Genomic DNA, 21654 nt, shown 5'->3' with positions numbered 1-21654 from the left:
CAATGAGCTAAGATCATGCCACTGCACTCCAGCCTGGGTGACAGAGCAAGACCCTGTCTTACAACAAAACAAACCAAACAAAAAGAATGATTAAGTCAGCAGGGCACAGTGGCTCACATCTGTAATCCCAGCACTTTCACAGACCAAGGTAGGAGGATCACTTGAGCCCAGGAGTTCAAGACCAGCCTGGGCAACATAGTGGAGATCCAAAAAATAATCTACAAAAAATTTTATCTACAAAAAATAATTCAAAAAAATTAGCCAAGGATGGTGGTGCACGCCTGTAGTCCCAGCTACTCAGAAGGCTGAGGCAGGAGAATCACTTGAGCATGGGAAGTTGAGGATGCAGTGAGCCATGATCACACCACTGTACTCCAGCCTGGGCAACAGAGCAAGACCCTGTCTCAAAAAAAAAACAAAAAAGATGAAGTAAATCTGCTTAATAGATGCCAAATTGGTCAATAACCACTAAGCAATAATCAATTGCATATGCACCAGGCAATTTGCATTTCTATGGACAATAATTGTTTCCATTGACTGGGTGGTAAAACAGCTTGATGACAATAGAACTAGAAAATAGCACACAAGGACAGGTTATATCTTGTTGACCATATCAGAGTCTTTCACAACTTTCCTTGAAAAGAAGTTCTGTACTCAGGTATTTCAAGATGACAAGTGCCACTCACCTCTTTCAAAGAGCTTTAGTGCCAGTAGGGAGCCCAGGGTCTTCCAGAGAGAGCTGGGAATCTGCCCATAGTCTTAGGCAAGAATAGTCTTTGTCACCTATTCTTCCCCACCCCTAGCTCTCTGACTCCTGTCTCCCTCTATTCCTCTTTCCCATTCCACTACCATGTCCCGTAAAACTGTGCAGGCAATATATTCACCACTTTATATTGGTAGTCACCATTTATTTATTTTATTTTATTTTGTTTATTTTTGAGACAGAGTTTGGCTCTGTTGCCCAGGCTGGAGTGCAGTGTCAGGAGCTTGGCTTACTGCAACCTCCGCCTCCTGGGTTCAAGCAATTCTCCTGCCTCAGCCTCCCAAGTAACTGGGATTACAGATGCACGCCACCACACCCAGCTAGTGTTTTGTATTTTTAGTAGAGACGGGGTTTTGCCATGTTTGCCATGCTGGTCTTGAACTCCTGACCATGGTCACAGAATCAAAGAATGGAAGGGTTGGCACACATGCCAGATATTTGTCAGGCTTGCTTTGTGTATTGTCTCCTGCATCATCTTCTGAACATTTTACTGATGTTGCTGATGGCAGCCACTCCCTTTAAGGGCTGAATCCTCAGCGTCTGGATCATAATGCTAGTTTTCTAGGTCTTTGCTACTCGAAGTGTGATTGCAGCTGCGTTCTGGCCCCTGCCCTCTATCCTTCCAACAGTGCCATCACCTGGGAGCTTGTTAGAAAAGCAGGATCTTGGCCGGGCGCGGTGGCTCAAGCCTGTAATCCCAGCACTTTGGGAGGCCGAGGCGGTCGGATCACAAGGTCAGGAGATCGAGACCACAGTGAAACCCCGTCTCTACTAAAAATACAAAAAATTAGCCGGGCGCGGTTGTGGGCGCCTGTAGTCCCAGCTACTCGGGAGGCTGAGGCAGGAGAATGGCGTGAACCCGGGAGGCGGAGCTTGCAGTGAGCCGAGATCGCGCCACTGCACTCCAGCCTGGGCGACAGAGTGAGACTCCGTCTCAAAAAAAAAAAAAAAAAAAAAAAAAAAAAAAAAGAAAAGCAGGATCTTGGGGCTGACCTCATACCTTCTGAATCAGAAGCAGCATTTTAACAAGATTCCCAGGGAATTTGCACATTCAAGTGTGAGGAGCACTGATCTTTTATTTAATTTTTTTTCAGATGGAGTTTTGCTCTGTCACCCAGGCTGGAGTGCAGTGGTGCAACCTTGGCTGACTGCCAACTCCGCTTCCCAGGTTCAAATGATTCCCCTGCCTCAGGAGAGTAGCTGGGATTACAGGCATAAGCCACAACACCTGGCTAATTTTTGCACTTTCAGTAGAGATGGGGTTTCACCATGTTGGCCAGGCTGGTCTTGAACTCCTGGCCTCAAGTGATCCAACCCCTCGGCCTCCCAAAGTGCTAGGATTACAGGTGTGAGCAACCACGCCCGACCAGGAGCACTGATGTTGGGGACTTCTTTTCTCAACTGCACCTGCCCCCACCTCAGCAGCCTGAATTATTTTCTTCCAGCAGGGTACTGGCTCAGTCCCAGTCTAAGTATTCCCAGCAGACCCTAACACCTAACCCAATGTTTACAGACTATTTCAGACGTTAAGACATCCTCCCCAACATTAGAAAAACCCTGCAGAATGCACTCTGGGTGTGAGGGCCTGTGGGCCTGCTGGGCCCACCTCTACAACATGGAATCCTTCCCTGTTTTCGGAGACTCTGCAGGATCTCCCTGGGGCCTCAAGAATGCAGCCCAAACTTTTCACTCTAGACTTTGGGACCCTTGCCCCTTCTCATAGCAGCCCAGGGAATCGGGGCGGAGTGGGACAGAGCAAAGACATGGAGGAGAAATAGTTGCTGAATCTGGGAGCAATAGCTGTTCATTCAATCATTAGTTCAACCAGTGTTTGTTGAGAATGATTGTGCGCCAAGCACTAGTGATATGGCGATGAGTAGAGCATGGTCTCTGCTCTTGAGGAAAGTGGAGCTATTCATTTATACAGATCACCGGGCATGGTGGTTCACACCTGTAATCCTAGCACTTTGGGAGGCCCAGGCAGGTGGATCACGTGAGGTCAAGGGGTTGAGACCAGCCTGACTAACATGGTGAAACCCCATCTCTACTAAAAATACAAAAATTAGCTGGGTGTGGTGTCACATGCCTGTAATCCCAGCTACTCGGGAGGTTGAGGCAGGAGAATCGCTTGAACCCACGAGGCAGAGGTTGCCGTGAACAGAGATCGCACCACTGCATTCTAGCCTGGCAACAGAGTGAGACTCTGTCTAAAAAAATTAAAAAAAAAAATAATAATATATACAGATCATTGCAATATCACATGATACAAAAGGCAGACACTAGGGTTGTCAGGAAAAAGAGGGGGCAAGGGCATTCTATGCAGAGAGAACAGCATGGGCAAAGCTACGGAAGAATGGAAGAACGTGGCATGATCAGGGAACGGTGAGTACGCACGGGACATAAGATGAGTATGGGGAAGAGTGTGGCAGGGCTGGTTAGAGTGAGGATTTGGGCTGACCCCTGCAGAATTTAGATCTCACTTTGGCTTCCTTGGATTTATAGAATGTGTCTGAGCCATCCGGCCTGCTCTTAGCACCAGACCTCACTTCTACACTGACTTGAGCCAGTCAGAACCAGGAGGCATTTACGCACGCACGTGCATGCACACCCCAGAGAACACATCAAAGCCAGACTCCCCAGTCAGTGACTGACTGGGTTCCATCCCTACCAACACCCCCTGTTCACACCAGTGGGAGCAGGAATGGTCAGTGAATTAACTTCCTGGGAAAAAACTCTAGGGCAGGACTATGGGTCTCCTTGACCTGGAAAACGGATAGAAATGGAGACAGCGTTGACTACACAGATATACCAGATCTGCCTGTGTGAATGCCTGTGTGTGCGCATGTGGATGGACATGGGTGAGGATATACCTGCACACCTCCAGGGAAGGGTGTGAAATGATTGCCTCCAAATCACAGGAGATATAATCCTAATTCCTTGTCAGAGAAAGAAGGATAGACTGTTCCATCGACATCCTTCTGGAGTTCATCCCTCCAGGAAACTTCTTTTGGGGGTCAAAGTGTGAGGAGTGTTTAATGTATAACTTCAAATTCTTTGACACTCCTCCTATTGAGAGGTAAGGTCTGTATCTCCTTGCCTTGAATCTGGATTACTTTGACCAACTGAATATGGTGGCAGTGACTGTATGTGACATCCAAGTCTAGGTTATAAAAGCCTATGCAGGGCCAGGTACAGTGGCTTATGCCTGTGATCCTAGCATTTTGGGGTCGAGGTGAGAGGATTGCTTGAATCCAGGAGTTCAAGACTAGCTGAGGCAACATAGCAAGACCCTGTCTCTACCAAAATTTTTTTAATTAGCTGGGTGTGGTGACGCATGCCTGTAGTCCCAGCTACTCAGGAGGCTAAGTTGGGAGGATCTCTTGAGCCCAGAGTTTGAAGCTGCAGTGAGCTGTGATTGCACTACTGCACTCCAGCCTGGAAGACAGAGCAAGACCCTGTCTCTAAAGAAAAAAAAAAAGATTGAGACCAGCTTAGGCAACATAGGGAGACCCCGTGTCTATAAAAATTAAAAAATTAGCTGGACGTGGTGGCGCCCACCTGTAATCCCAGCTACTCAGGAGGTGAAGGGGGACGGACAACTGCTTGAGCCTGGGAAGTTGAGGCTACAGGGAGAAAAAAAAAACTCATGCAGCCTCAACCTTGTTCCTTGTAACCCTCAAACCCGTGCCCTTTGAGCTGCCTGAGCTGTGATGTAAGAAGTCAGACTATCCTGAGTCCACTATGCTAAAGAGGTCATATGGAGGTGTTCTGTTTAATAGTTCTAGTTGAATAGTTCTAATTTTTTTTTTTTTTTTTTTTTGAGACAGAGTTTAGCTCTTGCTGCCCAGGCTGGAGTGCAATGGCACGATCTTGGCTCACTGCAACCTCTGCATCCTGGGTCCAGGCGATTCTCCTGACTCAGCCTCCCAAGTAGCTGGAATTACAGGCGCGTACCACCATGCCTGGCTAATTTTGTATTTTTAGTAGAGACGGGGTTTACTCCATCTTCGTCAGGCTGGTCTTGAACTCCCGCCCTCAGGCGATCCGCCCACCTCAGCCTCCCAAAGTGCTGGAATTACAGGCATGAACCACTGTGCCGGGCCAATAGTTCTAACTTTCAGCCATGCTCACTAACACAAAAGACATGTAGGTGAAACTGTTTTGAATTCTGACTAGCCCATCTGCCAGCTGAATATCATCAAGCATCCTTATCAACACCTTGTGGAATGGAAGAATCTCCCAGCCAAGCCCTGCCCAAATTCCTGACACATAAAATCGTGAGATATAATAAAACAATTGTTGTTTTAAGCTACTAAATTTTGGGGTACTTTGTTATGCAGGAATAGATAACTGAAACAAATGGTAATAATAATTATTAATCTATCGCTGAGCGCAGTGGCTCACACCCGTAATCCTAGCACCGTGGGATGCTGAGGTGGGAGGACTGCCTAAGGTCAGGAGTTTGAGAGCAGCCTGGGCAACATAGCAACACCTTGTCTCTACTCAAAATAAAAAAAATTGGCTGGGTGCGGTGGCTCGTGCCTATAATCCCAGCACTTTGGGTGGCCGAGGCAGGCACATCAAGAGGTTAGGAATTGGAGACCAGCCTAGCCAACATGGTGAAACCCCGTCTCTACTAAAATTACAAAAATTAGCTGGGTGTGGTGGCGGGTGCCTGCAATCCCAGCTACTCAGGAGGCTAAGGCAGGAGAATCACTTGAACCCAGGAAGCGGAGGTTGCAATGAACCGAGGTTGCGCCATTGCACTCCAGACTGGGTGACAGAGCAAGACTCCATCTCTAAATAAAAAAATAAATAAATAAATAAAATTAGCCAGGAGACTCCATCTCTAAATCAATCAATCAATCAATCAATCAATAAAATTAGCCAGGCATGGTTGTGCACACTTGTAGTCCCAGCTCCTCAGGACGTTGAGGTGGAAGGATTGCTTGAGCCAGGAAGGGTTGAGGCTGCAGTGAGCCATTATCAGGCCACTACACTCCAGCCTGGCAACACAGCAAGACACTGTCCAAAAAAAGAATTATTAAGTTTATATATGTGTCACTGTTCCAAGTGATTGACATGTATTAACTCATTTATTCCTCAGAAGATGAAGTAGAGCTTGCTGGGCGCAGTGGCTCACATCTGTAATCCCAGCACTTTGGGAGGCCCAGGTGGGCAGATCACCTAAGGTCGGGAGTTCGAGACCAGCCTGACCAACATGGAGAAACCCTGTCTCTACTAAAAATACAAAGTTAGCTGGGCGTAGTGGCGCATGCCTGATATCCCAGCTACTTGGGAGGCTGAGGCAGGAGAATTGCTTGAACCCGGGAGGCAGAGGTTGTGGTGAGCCGAGATCATGTCATTGCACTCCAGCCTGGGCGACAAGAGTGAAACTGTCTCAAAATAAACAAAAACAAAAACAAACAAACAAAAAACACTACTAATTTTGGGGCCGGGCGTAGTGGCTCACACCTGTAATTCCAGCACTTTGGGAGGTAGAGGCAGGCAGATTACCTGAGGTTGGGAGTTTGAGACCAGCCTGGGCGAACATGGCAAAACCACATATCTACTAAGAATACAAAAATTAGCTGTGTGTAGTGGCAGGCACCTAGAGTCCCAGCTACTCGGGAGGCTGAGGCATCTATTTTTAGAGATAGAGTCTCCCTATGTTGCCCAGACTGGAATGCAGTGGTTATTCACAGGTGTGATCACGGCATACCACAGTCTTCAACTCCTGTGTTCAAGTGATTCTTCTGCCTCAACTTCCAGAGTAGCTGGGACTACAGGCATGTGCCACTGTACCCAGTGTGATAATTTTTTAGAAAGTTGTTTTTAGGAACTGCCATTCTGTTTTCCACAGTATATTATATTCCCAGCAACCGTGCACAAGGATTCCAACTTCACCAACACTTGTTATTTTCTGTTTTATTTTAAAATTACCTATTCTGGCTGGGTGCAGTGGCTCATGCCTGTAATCCCAGCACTTTGGGAGGCTGAGGCGGGTGGATTATGAGGTCAGGAGTTTGAGACCAGCCTGGCCAACATGGCGAAATCCCACCTCTATTAAAAATACAAAAATTAGCCTGTAATCCCAGCTACTCAGGAGGCTGAGGCAGGAGAATTGCTTGAACCTGGGAGGTGGAGGCTGCAGTGAGCCGAGATCACGCCATTGCACTCCAGCCTGGGTGACAGAGCAAGACTCCATCTCAAAAATAAAAATAAAATAAAAAATAAAAAATTAATAATAAATAATAAATACCCATCCTAATGGGTGTGAGGTATTACCTATTGTTAATTTTGTTTTTGTTTTTTTTGAGGCAGGCTCTCTCTCTGTCACCCAGGCTGGAGTACAGTGGCATGATCTCTGTTCACTGCAACCTCTGCTTCCTGGGTGCAAAGGATTCTCCCACCTGAGCCTCCTGAATAGCAAGGACTACAGGCATGTGCCACCATGCCTAGCTAATTTTTGTATTTTTTTGTAGAGATGTGGTTTCACCATGTTGGTCAGGCTGGTCTCGAACTCCTGGGCTCAAGTGATCTACCCATCTTGGCATACCAAAGTGCTGTGAGCCACTGCACCTGGCCACCTATTGTAGTTTTGATTTGCATTTCCCTAATGATTAGTGATGTTGAACATTTTTTCATTTGTTTATTGGCCATTTGTATATGTTCTTTAGAGAAATATCTTTTCAACTCCTTTGCCCATTTTTATTTATTTTTTTATTATTTGAGATGGAGTTGCTCTGTTGCCCAGGCTGGAGTACGGTGGTGCGATCTCGGCTCACTGCAACCTCTGCCTCCCAGGTTCAAGCTATTCTCCTGCCTCAGCCTCCTGAGTAGCTGGGATTACAAGCATACACCACCACACCCGGCTCATTTTTGTATTTTTAGTACAAACAAGGTTTCACCACGTTGGCCAGGCTGGTCTCGAACTCCTGACCTCATGATCTGCCCGCCTTTGCCCATTTTTAAATCAGGTGGGTTTTTTTGTTGTTGAGTTTTAGGAGTTCTCTATATATTGTGGCTATTAATCCTCTACCAGATATATGATATGCAAATAGTTTTCCTCATTCTGTGGGTTACCTTTTTACTTGTTGATATTATCTTTTAATGCACAAAAATTTTACACTTTTATAATATAACATCTAATTTATCAATTTTTTTCATTAAAGACAAAAACCAGTGTCTTTAATGTCATATCAAAAAACCATTGCCAAATCCAATGAAGTGAAGCTTCTGCTTACATTTAGGTCTTACATTTAGGTATTTGATCCATTTCTTTCTTTTTTTCTTTTTTTTTTTTTGAGATGGAGCCTCTCTGTCACCCAGGTTGTTGGAGTGCAATGACTCGATCTCAGCTCACTGCAACCTCTGCCTCCCAGATTCAAGCGATTCTCCTGCCTCAGCCTCCCGAGTAGCTGGGATTACAGGCAAGCACTGCCATGCCCAACTAATTTTTGTATTTTTAGTAGCAAGGGGGGTTTCTCTATGTTGGCCAGGCTGGTCTCGAACTCCTGACCTCACGTGATCCACTGGCCTTGGCCTCCCAAAGTGCTAGGATTACAGGCATGAGCTACTGCGCCTGACCCTTTGATCCATTTCGAGTTAAGTTTTGTACATGATGTGTAAAGGTCCAACTTCATTCTTTTGTGTGTGGCTATCCAGTTTTCCAACTCCACTTGTTGAAAAGACTATCCTTTCCCCATTGAATGGTCTTGGCACCCTTGTCAAAAATAAGTTAACTATATACATGAGAGTTTATTTCTGGGTTATCTATCATTAACTCAGTTTTGAACACATATACTTTGAGGAGGAGATATCTAGTAGGCAGCTGCAAATGTGGTTCTGATGCAGACGAGAGTTGGGAGCTAGAGCTGTAGGTTTGGGCACTGACATTGTCCCTGACTTCTGGAGGGCTTATATTATAGATGGAGACAGAATCATACACAAATCACTGTGATCTACCAGAGGTCAACTTACATGCTATCTGGCTGTGAGCAAAGGGCCATGAAAAGAAAGACAAAGGAGCAGTTAATCCATAATGGTGAGTAGGAGTTCAATAAGGAAAAGGCAATCATAGCTGATCTCTCTGTGGACTGGTACACCCATACAGGTAAAGAGTGTACTGAACAGCAGGGCGTGGTGGCTCACACCTGTAATCCCAGCACTTTGGGAGGTCGAGGTAGATGGATTGCTTGAGCTTAGGCGTTCAAGACCAGCCTGGGCAATGTGCCGAAACCCCATCTCTACCAAAAATACAAAAATTAGCGGGGCATGGTGGTGCGTGCCTCTGGTTCCAGCTATTCGAGAGGTTGAGGTAGGAGTATCACTTGGACCAGGGAGGTCAAGGCTGCAATAATTCGAGATTGCACCACTGAACTCCAGCCTGGCGACAGAGTGAGTCCTTCTTTCAATAATAATAATAATAATAATTTAACAACAAATTTTAAAAAGAGTGCATTGTGTGGTAGATGTGGGGAGACAGGGCATGAAGAAAGGGAGACAGACCTGGAAGGACAGTTGGGGGCGCAGATAGAAGAAAGCTTTAATGTGAGGTCAAGGAGTCTGGATTTTAAGTATAGTAATGGAAAATCCAGTGGAGGCTTTGGGAGGGAATGGGAAGGTGCATGAAGAATGGATGAGCAATTTTTTTGCATTACTTTCCTCCTTTCAATACAAACCAGCTTCCTCACTTGCATGCACACGTGTGTACACACACGTGTGACACTGCTTTTTCTGCCTAGATCCCAGTTCCATGCCTTAGTCCTAGATTGTAACTGCTTTATCACTCTCACCCAACTAGGCAGTTGACTTGAATTTCCAGCCTATTTATTTATTTATTTATTTATTTATTTATTTATTTATTTAGAGATGGAGTCTTGCTCTGTCACCCAGGCTGGAATGCAGTTACACAGTCTCAGCTCACTGCAACCTCAACCTCCTATGTTCAAGCAATTCTCTTGCTTCAGCATCCCAAGTAGCTGGGATTACAGGCGTGCGCCACCACGCCTGGCTAATTTTTGTATTTCTAGTAGAGATGGGGTTTCACCATGTTGGCCAGTCTGGTCTCAAACTCCTGAGCTCAGATGATCCACCCACCTTGGCCTCCCAAAGTGCTGGGATTACAAACGTAAGCTACCATGCTCGGCGTAAATAATTTTATTTTTTCTTTTTTAAATTCTTTCCTTCCTTTTTCCCTTCCTTTCTTTCTAATTTCTTATTGAAATAACATAGACTAAAATGCATAAAGTGCTTTTTAAAAATTTTTTTGAGACAGGGTCTTGCTGTGTCACCCAGGTTGGGCTGCAGTGGTATGAATACAGCTCACTGCAGTCTCAACCTCCTGGGTTCAAATGATCCTCCTGCCTCAGCCTCCCAAGTTGCTGGGACCACAGGCATGTGCTACCATGCCCAGCTTTTTGAAAAAAAAATTGTTTTTGTAGAAATGAGGGTCTCGCCATGTTGCCCAGGCTGTCAAGTGCATTTAAGTCTTAAGTATAGCTTAATAATTTTTTTTTTTGAGATGGAATTTCATTCTTATTGCCCAGGCTGAAGTGCAATGGTGCAATATTGGCCCACCACAACCTCTGCCTCCCGGGTTCAAGCGATTCTTCTGCCTCAGCCTCCCGAGTAGCTGGGATTACAGGCATGTGCCACCATGCCAGGCTAATTTTGTATTTGTAGTAGAGACAGGGTTTCTACATGTTGGTCAGGCTGGTCTTGAACTCCCGACCTCAGGTGATCCACTCACCTTGGCCTCCCAAAGTGCTAGGATTACAGGCATAAGCCACCATGCCCGGCCAGCTTAATGAATTTTTACATGTGTCTACACTCATGTAAACACTACCTAAGTAACGAGAGAGAACATTTTGCTCCTTCTACCTTCTAGTGAGCACTGTGCTAGAGGTAATCACTATTCTGACTTCTATCACTATGATTAATTTTGCCTGTTATAGAACTTCTAGAAAAGGAATCATGAAATGGGCCTTCTTTTGTATCTAATGTCTATGAGATTTATTCACATGGCTGAGTCCACATGGCCACATAATTTCTTACAGTAAAACTCCCCACTTAATATTCCAAAATTAGCTTCCTGACCTGCTGCAGCTTTTAAACCAACTTATCTTTCTTCTCTTTCTCTCTCCTCCTTTTCTTTCTTCCTCCCTCTCCTTTTCTTCTCTCCTTCAGTAAGTAGTAAGCACCTTTGCACGGTGTTAGGGAAGCAGCAGGGAGCATCACAGTCTTGGTTCCTGCCCTGTTGGAAGTATATGCTATGGTGGGAGGGACAGGTGAAGAACCAGGTAAGGACATTAGAGTGTGAGGCTGGGTGTGGTGGCTCAACCTGTAATCCCAGGACTTTGGGAGGCTGAGGGGGGAAGATTGCTTGAGCTCAGGAAATCGAGACCAGCCTGGGCAACATAGCAAGACTTTGTCTCTATTAAAAATTTAAAAACTCAGCTTGGCATCATGGTGCACATCTGTGGTCCAGGTACTCAGGAGACTGAAGCAGGAGGATTGCTTGAGCCCAGGAGTTCAAGGCTGCAACGAGCTATGATCGCACCACTGCACTTCAGCCAGGGCAACAGAGTGAGACCTTGTCTCAAAAACAAAACAAAACAAAATAGGCCAGCACAGTGGCTCATTTCTGTAATCCTAGCACTTTGGGAAGCCGAGGCTGGTGCATCCCTTGTGCCCAGGAGTTTGAGACAAGCCTGGGGAACATGGTGGAATCCTGTCTCTACAAAAGAATACAAAACATTAGCCAGTGTGGTGGCATGCACCTGTAGTCCCAGCTACTCAGGAGGCTGGGGCAGGAGGATCAACTGAGCCCAGGAGATCGAGGCTGCAGTGAGCCAAGATCGCGACACCACATTCCAGCCTGGGCGACAGAGTGAGACCCTGTCTCAAACAAACAAACAAACAAAAAAGACAGTAGAATGTGATGAGCAGAATGCTAGAAAAGTCAAGGGCACTGTGGCAACTTGTAGAAGAGACATCAAACCCCAACTTTATGGACCACAAAAGACTTCCTGGAGAAAACACCTGAACTGAGACCTGAAGAATAAATAGTGTTGTGAGCAGTCACTTGTGCAAAAGCGGCAAGCAAGAGAGAACTGGTACTTTCAAGGAAATGCAAGAAATTCAGAGAAGTTCGGCTTGACTGGAACATAGAGCGTGAAGTTGGGAAGAGTGCCTGCAGGGCCAGGCAGGGCAGATCTTGAAAGAGTGACACAATAAGGATCTGGTTTATTTTATTTATTATTAAATTTGATTTTGAGTCGATTGTTTTGTGTGTGTGTGTGGTTTTTTGTTTGTTTGTTTGTTTTCAGACAGGGTCTCACTGTTGCCCAGACTGGAGTGCAATGGTGCGATCATAGCTCACTGCAGCCTTGACCTCCTGGGCTTAGGTGATTCTACCCCCTCAGCCCCCGCCCCCCTCCCTCCACCATGTAGCTGGGACGACACGACCATGGCCAGCTAATTAAAAAAAAATTTTTGTAAGGCTGGGTGCGGTGGCTTATGCCTGTAATCCCAGCTACTTGGGAGGCTGAGGCATGAGAATTACTTGAACCAGGGAGGCAGAGGTTGCAGTGAGCCAAGATTGTGCCACTGCATTCCAGCCTGGGTGACAGAGCAAGACCCTGTCTCCAAAAATAAAACAAAATTACGTAAATAATTTTTTTATTTTTCTTTTAGAGACAGGGTCTCCCTGTGTTGCCCAGGTTGGTCTCAAACTCCTGGGGCTCAAAAGATCCTCCTGCCTCAGCTTCCCAAATGCTGGGATTACAGGTGTGAGCCACTGCACCAGGCCCTAAAAGGCATTTTAGTTTTTGCAGAGATACGCACATGGTACAAAAGAGCATATATTGAAACACAAGTCCCCCTGGCTGTCCTGTCCCCGGCCACCCAGCTCCCCACAGGTGCAGGCTTTGGAATGCTCATTCTGGCTGCAAGTTGAAAAGCAACATGTTATTGAAGCAAGAAAACAGGAGACCTTTCAGGAAGCTGTTGAGCATTCCAGGTAACAGGGGATGGTAGTGACTGTGAGGATGATTTTACACTCTAGGAGGCCAAGGCGGGCGGATCACTTGAGGTCAGGAGTTCGATACCAGCTTGACCAACATGGTGATACCCCGTCTCTACTAAAAATTAAAAAAAAAAAATTAACCAGGCATGATGGCGCAGCTACTTGGGAGGCTGTAATCCCAGCTACTTGGGAGGCTGAGGCAGAAGAATTGCTTGAACCCGGGAGGCAGAGGTTGCAATGAGCTGAGATCGTGCCACTGCGCTCCAGCCTGGGCAACAGCAAGACTCAAAGCAAAAAAAAAAAAGAAAGAAAAGAAAAGAAAAGAAAAACTTGTATTGTTGTAAGTCTCAGTTTTGGGGTGGATTATTTACTCAACAGACAGCTGAAAAACGAAGGGAAGGGGGGGTAGGGGAGAGAGGCTATGGGTTCAGTTTGTTGCCTTGGAGTTCTGGATCTCAGAATTTTGCAACCATGGCCGTCTGCTTCCCTCTTTTCCTGTTTCCCTGCTAAGCATCTACAGCTTTGTAGTCCAGAGCTTCAGCCTGGGAGGTTCAGGCGTCTGGTCTGCTGTTTCTCTGGTGCCCACATAAACAGCTCTAAAATTCAATAGCATGTTGATGGCTCTGTTTCTTTGGTTGGTGTAGGGTTGGTTTCAGTCCACCTTTGGTTTGGGGGAAGGATTTTTTTCCCTCTAATTTCATACCCCTGGGGGAAATGTTATTTCTTTGTATTATTCAGCTTCTATTAATAATACAGCGCTGAATACAAAGTAGGTGTTCACTAAATGCCAGATGAACAGCTAGATGAAGCTCACTTGGATAGAGTCCTAAATGCGGTCCAATTCCTGAGTTCCCATCCCACCCACAGCCCTTCAGTTTCTCCAAGTATGCAAAGGAGGTCACACCTCACCTTCTCCCTGCAACTCAGGAGCTGGTCCCATTGCTGGGGGTGGAGTGGGGAGTGGAGATATAGACCAATGATGAGTTAAAGGCTCACATGCTGTGAGAGTGGCATTCCCTCTGTGCCTGCATGGGGAAATGGCCAAGCCTGCGAGGAAACAGGTGATGTGACATGCATGGGCAGTGTGATTGATGGGGACCAAGACCTGGAGCGGTGGGTCTGCATTCCTTGGCCTGGAGAGGCCTGAGGAAGGGCCGTGTGTGTTTGCTGCATGCACGTGAACAAAAGAGAGTGGAGAGGCCGGGCGCGGTGGCTCAGGCCTGTAATCCCAGCACTTTGGGAGGCCGAGGTGGGCGGATCACAAGGTCAAGAGATCGAGACCACAGTGAAACCCCGTCTCTATTAAAAATACAAAAAATTAGCCGGGCGCGGTGGCGGGCGCCTATAGTCCCAGCTACTCAGGAGGCTGAGGCAGGAGAATGGCGTGAACCCGTGAGGCGGAGCTTGCAGTGAGCCAAGATCGCACCACTGTACTCCAGCCTGGGGCACAGAGCGAGACTCTGTCTCAAAAAAAAAAAAAAAAAAAAAAAAGAGAGAGTGGAGAGTAAACAGCTCCTTGTTGTTTGGCTCAATGGCCCTCTTCCCCTTCAACCCAGGATGGCCACCAAGAGCTCAGTCAGTTGAGATCATCTGCCTTTATCTGTCTCCATGTTGTGGTGTACTTGATCTCCCTGCAGACTGGGACTCCCCAAGATAGGGTGCACACCCCTTTCTCAGTTTCCTCTTCAGGGCCAGAGAGACTAGGGACCCTCTACGCAGTCCCTATTGGCTGCTCTTGGCGGCCCCTCCAGAGCCCCTTTCTTGCAGCTCTGAGGGGATGTAGCATCCTCCCATGTCCCCCAACACAGCTCTCATCACAATGGAATCCAAGAAGGGACTCAGGAGAGACTCTTGTCCAATCTTCTCTTATTCAAGGGAAGGATACTGAGGCCTAGACCGGGGAAGTGACACATCCAGCATCCTGGCTGGTCCCTGGCAGAGTTAAGGCCAAGATCTACGTTTCCTAACTCCCAAGTCAGTGCCCTCGGTTGCCCACACAGCCTCCCTCAGGGCTCTCGCCTCATCAACCTGTCGCCCAGGCTGGAGTGGAGTGGCGCAGTCTCAGCTCACTGCAACCTCCACCTCCCTGGTTCAAACGACTCTTCTGCCTCAGCCTCCCAAGTAGCTGAGATTACAGGCATGTGCCACCATGCCCAGCTAATTTTTATATTTTTAATAGAGATGGGATTTCACCACGCTGGCCAGGTTGGTCTCGAACTCCTGATCAAGTGATCTGCCCACCTCTGCTTCCCAAAGTGCTGGGATGACAGGCGTGAGCCACCACAGCAGGCCCGACCTCTCTTTTGTTTATCCTCTACTTTCTCTTCTCAGCCTCTCTCTGGCACATGTCCTGTGGCAGGGACACTTGTAGCTTGGGGGAGGGGTGGCCAGCAGGCAGGCTTTCTGAGTGAGCATGGAGCTTACGGCGTTTTTGAACACGGAGAGGCTGATGTGCACTGGCGCATGCACACACACTGCCACACCCACATGCAGGTGCTACTTGACTCAGCTGCTTCCACTTGGCCAGGGAGACACGGGCACACACAGAGCCGCACACACACAGCCGCACACATCTCTGTTAGGTGGAGTGCTCTCCACAAGTCCCCGCTCAGGGGACTGAGCACCAACATGAGTCATGGGACTCCTCCCATAGCCTCAGCCCTTGGTGTCCATAGTGGGCGTAACTGGGGGCAACAGATCAAGGACAGATCAGGGACAGCGGAGTGACTGACCCCTGTGACCTGGGATCTGGGAAGACAGGTTTAGAGCCATCATCCTCACGGGCTCATCTTTGTCCACCTAGGATTCCTCCCACTGGGGCCCTGAGTGTCACTCCTGGGTGGATAATGGGAGGTTTCCTTCTTCCTCTTGCTCCCTTTGCCACCCCTTCCCCCTGCTTGATAAGAATCTGTTTAAACTAAGCTGCTGCCAGGCCATAGATTCCATGGAGACCCAGCTGGATCTCTTAAAACACAAGGGAAGATGTTTATCTTTTCTCCCAGCCCTGCCTGGGTTACCTCCCCCTGGGCACTGCCAGCCAAGGGCACTGCTTGGTGAGACAAATTAGGGAAGACCAAACTGGGCCCTGGCACCTAGGCTAAGGGTGCGAGCAGTGTTGGGGGAGTGGTGGGCCTGGCAGGCGGGGGAGGGGCAGGTAGGCAGGTGTCCTTTCAGAGCTTACTCACCTCTTCCTGTCCCCTTGCCTCCCACCCCAGCCCCAGTCACTCCCCTGCCCCCCACCTCTGGAGAAGCTGAATGGGGATTCGATCCCCAGCCAGTTGCTGGAGTTCCGGAGCAGCTGTCCCAGGCCTGGTGGGGAGGGGCCAGGAATGCTGGGGCTGAGGCCTGGGCCGCCCAGACAGAGCCCGCTCTGAATTCTGGGAGTGTTTGTGCAGCTGGAGCCCATTAGGGGAGGGAGCCAGGCCGCTTATTAATCCCAGCCTTGTTCCCCGGGAGGGGCCAGGGCTCCGCACACGAGTAGAGGGGGAGGGGGCTCTGCTAAGGGAGGCCAGCCCCCAGCCCTCAGCCCTCAGCCCCCTGCTTGGTGGAGTCTCAGACAGGAGCCAGGAGCTTGGAGATCTGGGGCCCTGCATTTCACTCGCATGGTGCATATGTGTGTGTGAGCGTGTGTACCCACATGTGTGGGGGGATGAGTGTGGAGGCAGGGATGCGGGCACAGTGAGGGGGCACTGGGGGTATGGGGAGGTTTGGTGGAAAGCACTCCTACCTGGAGAGGCAGGGAGCACACGGTGGTCCTGGGAGGGGGTGTGTACACTCCTCAGGGATCCCCACCTGCCCCCAAGAGCTCCTGCTGCCTGCCGCCCTCGCTAGTGGGAGAAGAGGAGAAGGAGGGGATGGACTTGTGTGGCCCAAGTGTTGTTGAATGTGTGTACAGAGGGCTGAGGACTGAGTGTGGAGGCAGGACCTCCATGTGGAGCCATGGGGGTCATGTCCTGCAATAGCTACAGGGGACGCCATCTGCCCTGACCTCAATGTGAGGAGCACCTCCTGGGGTTGTGTAGTGTATGACCTGCTCAACTACACACACTGCTCCTGGGAGTAGGCTGGGAGTCTGGGGGCCTGAGTTTGGTTCCAAGCTGGCACTGCCGTAAGATGTGGCACAAAGGATGGTGACACTGAAACCAAATGGAGGCCTGGCATGGCATTCCAGCTCTTCTGAATAGCATGGGGCCTTGGGTCGGTCTTTCTTTCTTTCTTTCTTTCTTTCTTTCTTTCTTTCTTTCTTTCTTTCTTTCTCTCTCTCTCTCTCTCTCTCTCCGCGCTCTCTCTCTCTCTCTCTCCTCTCTCTCTCTTTCTCTCTCTTTCTCTTTCTTTTTTCTTGAGACAGAGTCTCACTCTGTTGCCCAGGCTGGAGTGCAATGGCGCAATCTCGGCTCACTGCAAACTCCACCTCCCAGGTTCAAAAGATTCTCCTGCCTCAGCCTCTTGAGTAGCTGGGATTATAGGCGCCCGCCACCACGCCTGGCTAATTTTTTTGTATTTTTAATAGAAATAGGGTTTCACCATGTTGGCCAGGCTGGTCTTGAACTCCTGACCTCAGGTGATCTACCCGCCTCACCCTCCCAAAGTTCTGGGATTACAGGCGTGAGCCACCGCACCCGGCCTGGGTGCATTTCTTAATCTCTCTGAGTCTTACTTCCTTTATCCACAGATGGGTATCAGGTCTGTCCTATGTACCTCATAGGAGTGTTCTAACTGAGTGCCATGGAGGGAGGCAGAGGAAGCACTGCCCGCCCAGCTGTTAACACTGTGTTTTCAGGATGCCATCTTGGAAGCAGCCTGTCTCCTGTCAGGCCCAGCGCTGTGTGGTAGACAGCTGTGGGGGGATGCCCTGGTACAGAGCTGAGGTCCCCTTGTACTTACTGCTCTCACTCAGGCCCTGCCATGTCTCCAGCTGGGGGCTAAGACTGTTAGATGCTCCGGGTGATGACACTGAAAAGGTTCTGGGAAGAATTCTACTGGAACTTGGGAAAGTTGGGAGCTGACGAAAATCCCAGCACCCCGTTTGGGAAACAGGGAGGAAGATGCCATGACCATTCCTTAGAGACAGGGTTCGCTTGGACATCCTCTGCTGAACTGCGGTCCAACACTTCATGGGAGAAGGTGTGACCTGGGACTGGTATATTAGAAGGAAGGTCAGTGTGGGGCGGGGGCGGGATGGAGGGTGGCTTTAGAGAGGCAGTCATTGGCCTTAGCCATCCCCAGAAGCCTTGGCCAAGGAGAGGAAGAAAACCCTCTCTTCTAACCCCTTGTTTCCACACGCCTCCCTTTGTTCAGAGGGTCAGCTTAGGTATGGTGAGGTCTCTTCAAAACTTCAGAGAGAATTTCCCTGGAGGGTTGGTGGGACAGGAACCACAGAACACCAAGACTGGTGATTACTGCAACAGCAAATGGAAATCTTGGGATGCGCAAAGAATAACAGCTGTCCAAGAATCCCCAATCATGTCCCAAGGTGGTAGCCCCAGTGGCTTCAAATGCCAGAGGCATTTCTGTCATAGGTGGTCTCTGAACTGGGCACTCTGAGGGCCTCCTCCTGTTAAAGTCTAACACCAGGGCTGTCTCGGTTGAAGAAAATTGCAGAGGTGGGAAGGAGACCCACAAAATTCTGGAGGCTCAGCTCCTGCCTTCAGGGAATCCCAGTCTAGTAGGGAAGACAGTCCCTGCCCTCAGAAAGCTCCTGTTATAAACGAAGGGAGATACCATTTGTCCTCTAGGAACGCCTAATGTGATGGTAGAGACATACCCTCTGTCTAAGAAACCCCCTCATCTGATGGTGGAGGCAGGACACACACACACACACACACACACACACACACACGCGCGCGCGCACTCTCTCTCTTTTTTCTCTCTCTCCCTCCCTCTCTCTCTTCCTCTCTTCCTCTCCCTCTCTCCTTCGACACAGAGAGTTTTAAAGATGAAGTGGGCCGGGCACGGTGGCTCACACTTATAATCCCAGCACTTTGGGAGGCCAAGGTGGGTGGATCACCTGAGGTCAGGAGTTCAAGACTAGCGTGGCCAACATGGTGAAAACGCATCTCTACTAGTAATACAAAAAAATTAGCTGGGTGTGGTGGCGCATGCCTGTAATCTCAGCTACTTGGGAGGCTGAGGCAGGAGAATCACTTGAACCCGGGAGGTGGAGGTTGCAGTGAGCCGAGATCACGCCATTGCCCTCCAGCCTGGGCAACAAGAGCTAAACTCTGTCTCAAACAAACAAAAAAAAAGATGGAGTGAATGTGAGATGAACTAATGGATCAAGTTCTAGGCAGTTGTGAGTAGTGGAAGGAGTGATAGGGGAGAAGAAATGAGGCGTCCACTAGGGACAGCTCCCTGGAGGAAGATCTTGTGTGATGCTGTGGGCTGCAGTAGCGTAGGCTGCAGCTTTTCATTACACAGTTACCCCTGGCTACCCTTCCCCTCTGGACGAGGTCTGTGGAAACAGCATTGACCTGGGAGATCAGGTTTGTGCTGGGCTCTGACACCAATTTGCTGTGTGACACTGAGCAAGACACAACCTCTCTGAGCTTGTAAAAGTCATGAGCTGATCCCTCAGATCCCTTCCAGCTCTCACATCCTAGACTTCCTGGCCCCAGCCCTTTCGCCCCCGCTTCCTCTCCCCCAGAGCCTCCCCACCACTGCCCTTCCTCTTGGCCTTCCATTTGGTCTCTCCTGGGGCAGGTGGTCCAGGCAGCTGCCTGGCGTGTGTGGCGATGGGATCCCACCCACAGCGAGGGGTGGTGTTCAGTGGGAGTGGCTGTGACCTGAGGAGCTGGGTTTGGGGCTCAGGCTGGAGGTTCTGGGGTGAGGACCTGACTTTTGGCAGCTTTTCCCAATACCCTCCAGAAGGGGATATTTGAGGGGAGGGAGAAAAGGGTTCAGGAGATGTCTTGGTTCAGGCTGTGGTGGGTCTGGGTCCCTTTGGGAGGCTTGGGAGGGGCAGTCATGGAAGAACAGGTTGAACTCCACTTCCCCTGAGCTTGGGGACATTGGGGCCAGCATTGGGCCAGGGTGGTTCCTGCAGCTGTTGGGTGTGCTTGTTGTGAGGGAGTTGGGTGGGGGGTGGGATGTGGATTGGAAGGGACAGCTGGGTCTGCAGGAAGCCTAGCCTGACACCCCTCCTGAGATGCTTCCCCTCTCCCATCCCCACACTCATGGACCAGAATGAGGGGGGTACTCTCCACCCAACCAGAACAAGAGGCTAGACAGAGACTGGAGAGAGAATCAAGAGGGGCTGGCCTAAGAGAGCCAGGTCAGGTCCATCTCTGCGCTTTTCCAACAGAAAGGCTTCCATGAAAATGGCTTGGGTGACATAAAGGAGGTGGCAACAGATGACAGCTGGATGGAGGACTCAACTCCTATTGTCGCTGATTCAACGAGCACTTCCAACATTTTGCCCTCTCCAGTATGAGTCCTTCAACGTCAGCAGCGCCTGAGTATCACTTGGTATGCTGGTGAAGACACGGGGCAGAAGGCTGGCCTCACTTCACAGATTTTTGGATCAGTAGGTCTAGGGCGGGGGCTAAGAACTGGAATTCCCAGTGAGTTCCCAGGCGATGCTGCTGGTGCTGGCGCACATGCCTCACTTTGAGTAGCACTTGAATGCTTCTTTTTCCCCTCCCTGCTCGGCTGTCTCATCCCTCTCCCCTCCCTAAGCACAAGCCACCCCAGCTGTTAGGGGCTAAGCACACGGTAGGCATGGCAGAGGGCCAGGGTCAGACCCTGCGGTGGGAGGGACCCTGTGTGGGAGTCTGAGAGGGGAGGTATAGAACTGGGCTCAGCATGGTTTCTTCTGTCTGACCCAGGCCCCCGCAACACACTGGGGTGATGCTCTATTCCCTCCTTTCCTCTCTTCTCCAGCACAATGGCCCTCAATCTGCACAGATCCTGGGAATTCACAAGTGGACCAAGCATCCTATGGGACCATGTTTTAATATTTTCCACTCTTGCCCAGGTTTGTGCCCTATTGTTCTCCAAATATGTGTGGAGGGTGTTGTGGTGAAAACAACATAAAATTATTCAAAACTTCTTGACTAATTTATACTTTCTGGCCGGGCACGGTGGCTCATGCCTCTAATCCCAGCACTTTGGGAGGCTGAGACAGGAGGATCACTTGAGGCCAGGAATTGGAGACCAGCCTGGGCAACATGGCAAAACCTCATCTCTACAAAAAATAGAAAATTTAGCCAGGGGCGGTGGTGCACGCCTGTAGTCCCAGCTACTCAGAAGGCTGAGGTGGGAGCATCACTGCAGCCGGGAAGAGCAAGGCTGCAGTGAGCCACAGTTGCACCACTGCACTCCAGCCTAGGCAACAAAAACATAGTCTCAAAAAAAAAAGATAAGTTAGACTTTCTTAACTTCTAAAAATTGTAGGGCTGGGTGCAGTGGCTCACACTTGTAATCCCAGTGCTTTGGGAGGCTGAGGTGGGAGGACTGCTTTTGGCCAGGAGTTCAAGACAAGACTGGGTAACACAGCAAGACCCCATCTTTACCAAAAATTTAAAACAATCGTCTAAGCACGGTGGAGCATGCCTATAGTCCCAGCTATTAAGAAGACTGAGGCAGGAGGATTGCTTGAGCCCAGGAGGTTAAGGCTGCACTTCAGCCTGGGCGACAGTGACCATCTCTAAAACCAAAAATTATAAAATAGATCACACTTATAAAACATATTGGCTTTTTAACCAAGATGATTTCCATGGTGATGACCCTTAACGTAGCCCAGGCTACTGTTCCAGCCTCATCCAGATCCCCCTCTCTTCCAGGCCTTATTTCAATTACACAAATGGACTTTGTTCCTCCGGCCTCAGGGCCTCTTCACTTGCTGTTCCCTCTGCCTACTACA

General features: G+C 49.1%; 1 long non-coding RNA gene across 1 annotated transcript in view; it reads left to right on the top strand.

Moving 5' to 3' along the window:
- The window catches only part of LOC105468996 (uncharacterized), a 48156-nt gene extending 27344 nt beyond the window's left edge, over positions 1-20812 (top strand). The window contains exons 3-4 of the long non-coding RNA XR_979726.2: positions 20095-20258; positions 20673-20812. This is a non-coding gene — a long non-coding RNA (uncharacterized lncRNA). The remainder of the gene's footprint in view (positions 1-20094; positions 20259-20672) is intronic.
- The last annotated feature ends 842 nt before the right edge of the window (positions 20813-21654 follow it).

Source organism: Macaca nemestrina, chromosome 17, assembly GCF_043159975.1.
Source record: "Macaca nemestrina isolate mMacNem1 chromosome 17, mMacNem.hap1, whole genome shotgun sequence".
Lineage (NCBI taxonomy): Eukaryota > Metazoa > Chordata > Mammalia > Primates > Cercopithecidae > Macaca > Macaca nemestrina.
The sequence above is the reverse complement of the archived record's forward strand: the minus strand, read 5'-3'. Positions and strand labels throughout refer to the sequence as shown.